Raw genomic sequence first — 3,741 nt, forward strand, 5'->3', positions numbered from 1 at the left:
TGAGACCATATTTTATTCATCTTTGTATCTCTGTAATCTAGTACAATATCTGGTTTACATTATCCATTCTTTCATTTCCAGGATATTTATTGAACATCTATAATGTGGCACACACAGTTCTAGGTGCTTATAATTAAATAACAAACAAGATAAGGGGGCTAACAGTCACATGGGAGCTGAATAAATGCTTGTTGCATTCAGTGGTATTTATCATTCAGACTCTTGACTTCCCACAAGCCTGACACTGTGAAAGCTGTCCCTATCTTTCTCCTATATTTTATTTGCCTTATTCCCTTATCTGTACACTGTAATTCTGGTTTTGAAACTGGACTAACTACTTCTGCTCTCGTCACTTAGATTTTTCCCCTCAGAAATGGCATCAGCTCCTGGTCTAAAACAATCATAACCAAAATACAGTTGTTATTGGAATATGACAATTACAAATTGTAATGTGTAATTTAGATGATGTGTTCCAACAAAGGCAAGAAGTTTTGTTTGGCTGGTTTTCTTCCATCGTCTCAGAACTCAGGACAGTACTTTCTCAATAAAAATTTGTTGAGCAAGTCAGTTGAATAAATAACCTTATATTAGAATCAAATGAAAGTTTTATCAATGAAATATTATTTAAAATTATGTTTTGAAAGATAATATTAGCCAGGATAGCTAAAACATGCAACACATAATGTGAAAGAAGCTGAAAACCTCAAGATGATTCTATAATGAAAGAATTTCCTGAAATGGGAGGCAGCGAATGTGGGCTCTGGGTGCTTTGTCATTAACTTGCAATAATAGGACTTTTGTCTGGTCATTTTAAATTTTGTGCACCTCCCTTTTCTTATCTGTGAATTGAAGATGTTGAAAGAGATTTCTACGTTCTCTTGTACATCAGTATTAAATCCATGTGGTTGTTTAAAAGGAATGATACCTGATGGGCGTTATGTATTTTTGTGTCATCCTCGCTCATGGGCCATGCTACTCTTCTCTGTATGGTTCTCATTTTAGTATATGTGCTGCCGAAGCGAACACCCTGATGGGAGTCACATATAACCTAAGTTGACTGGCTCTGTAGACTATTTCCATCAGTTGCTCGTCATTTTCTCATATTCTAAATTTATTAATGTCTCAGACAGCGATGACAATGGTGATGGGTAGGCAAATATCATAGAAACAACAGTATCAACTTAAAGGAAAAACTCTTTCTAGCAGATAAAGCTTTATCAGAATATAAAATAAAATAGTTAGCTAGGGGATGAGTAAGTAGGGAACAAAATAAGATGATGCATTTTTATCTGTCTTTTACAGTGTATTTGAATTTAAGTGGTGAATAGCAGTAAGAAGGTTGAATTGATGTAGACTGATCCAGGAAGATGAATTTTCTTTTCTGGAAAATTTCTCATAGAATTTCACATGCTTCATAGGCATAAAATCTCTTATTATTTTTAATAGTAATATGTCTTAGTAGATCTATTATTTGTATTTAAAACGTAATAGTTTCTCATAGATTTGTATAAATTAAAAAAACAAATATTTGATACAATAAAATGAATATCAGTGATATGTACTTTCTGTGCCAAATCCTCTTGAGAGTTAACATTTAGGTAAAATGCTATAACACACAGATCACATTATTGAGGATGGCCTTGGGACAGGTTGCCATGGCTATTTATCCAAATATACAATTATCTGGGTCTTTCATCAGAAATGAGAATTCTTGGACAAAAACAAAGATTTACCACGCAGCCTGAAACAGACAGACAAGTAGCTTTAAACAATAAGCAATCTTTTCAGATTGACTTTGTTACCCCCTTTCATCAAGAGTCACTGTCAATGATGTCTGGCTTTCTCCAGGATTCATGACATAAAATTTTTATCTGTTTGTTAAAAACAAACAGACAGGGCACCTGAATGTCTCAGTCGGTTAAGCATCAGACTTTTGATTTTGGCTCAGGTTGTGATCTCAGGGTCATGGAACCCGCTCAGCACCCAGTCTGGCCCTCTCCTTCCTCCCCCTCTATCCTTCCTCCACTTGAACACCTGCTCTTTGCCCATGTTGAACTCTGAATACACCTGTGTGCACCCTCCCTCTCTCTAAATGAATAAATAAAATCTTAAAAAACAGACAGTATTTAGTGTATTTGTATTATAGGATGTCTATAATGTAGCACCAGGATTTTGTTGTATCTGTCCATAATTATTTATCTGGAGTATAAGTTTTTGAAGGACCTGATTTATATTTGGATTTCCAGTAGAAACTTTTAGAAATCAAATGTTTTTTCATGTATTATATTTTGGGCTAAATATGAAGGGAGTGGGGGGATAATTCTTCTAAATCCTTTTTTAAAAGACTAAGCAAAGAGTTTAAGACTGCTAAAATACGACCTCTCAAAAACTTCCAGCAACTTTCTGAGGAAAAAAAAAAATGATTAGTAAGTCACATTGATGGTGAAGCTAACTTGAAAATGAATTTTTACATAAATTTTAAGTTCAGTGTATCATTCATGAAGGTATTTGTAGTTAATTTTTCAAACATTGTATCTGAACCTAGTCACCTTTGTCTAAATGTTCTGTTTTGGTCTGATTTTGAAATTCTCATTATTACTTGTTGGCTGTCTCATTGAGTTTTGAGTCATGTAATTTTCAAGGCTATCATACAAATTATATCATTAGAATTTATATTTCATATTTTCCCAAACTTGTCAATTATAGTCCTCTTGCTACAAGATTACCATATCCAATACCAATATCCTCTCCTCTGTTTATGCAGTTCTTCAAAGAATTCATCTAGCCCCAAATCTCCAACTCTAAACTTCAAGTTAGTTATCACCAAATCCACTGTCATTAATTCCATTGATAGATATTTATCGAGTATCTTCTGGCTAAGCTAAGCACTGTGTTGAGAACAATGGTGAGAATTTTCCCCATCCCAGTCTTTCTTTCATCTTGTTTATTCATTCATTCTTTTATTCAACAAATATTTAATAGACTGCTATTTTGTACCAGGAAAAGCACTAAATGGAAGATAACAGTTTACAATTTCTTCAAAACATGAGAAATGTAAATGGACAATTTCAACTTTAAGAAGGAAGTGCTAGTTTGGTAAAGGTTTTATACAGTAAGCTCTGGAAGATGGATGAGCATGGAGGGTCAAGAAAGGGTTTTGCATGATTTAGCATCTTGCCTGAGATAACAACTCAAGCCAGTTGTCTTGGTTTAGAGTTCTCTAGAAGTTGACCCTGAGACAAGGATTCAAATGCAAGTCGTTTATTTGGTAAACTGGTAGAGAAGTGGGGAAATAAAACAGGGAGGAGAAAGATGCCAAAATAAAGTGTACATGATCAAACCAGTTACCACCATGGACAACTGGAACTCTATCCCTCTAGGGAAATAGAAATAGTTGTATACCACAGTAGTTATCTACCATCCTCTGCTCCAGGTTGAAGAATCTGGTTTTTATTCACCAGCTCCCTGTCCATCATTGTCTACTTCTGCAGACACCAACTCTTTGTCACTTTTAGTTTTCCTTATGCATGACCTTATGTGTTCTTGAGGCTAAATAAAACCTTAAGACCAATAAGCACAGATATTTACATTAAGCAGGCTTGTATGTATATAAATGAATGTAGACATATGCACAAGGTAGCAACACAATCTGCTAAACCAGGTGATTTCATGGAGGGAATTTAACACAGGAAATTGGTTGAGAAGTTGTCAAAAGTGCTACAAGAACAAAGGGGGAAAAGT

At 34.7% G+C, this 3,741-nt stretch overlaps 1 non-coding gene across 1 annotated transcript; it reads right to left on the bottom strand.

Annotated features, from left to right (window-relative positions):
• Positions 1–919: 919 nt before the first annotated feature.
• LOC123387877 lies at positions 920–1,026 on the bottom strand. Its single transcript, XR_006602375.1, has one exon. It is a non-coding gene; the product is annotated as a U6 spliceosomal RNA (small nuclear RNA).
• Between the last annotated feature and the right edge of the window lie 2,715 nt (positions 1,027–3,741).

The sequence above is a fragment of the Mustela putorius genome, unplaced genomic scaffold (genome assembly GCF_011764305.1).
Source record: "Mustela putorius furo isolate JIRA1106 unplaced genomic scaffold, ASM1176430v1.1 tig00003863_pilon_pilon_pilon, whole genome shotgun sequence".
NCBI classification, from domain to species: domain Eukaryota; kingdom Metazoa; phylum Chordata; class Mammalia; order Carnivora; family Mustelidae; genus Mustela; species Mustela putorius.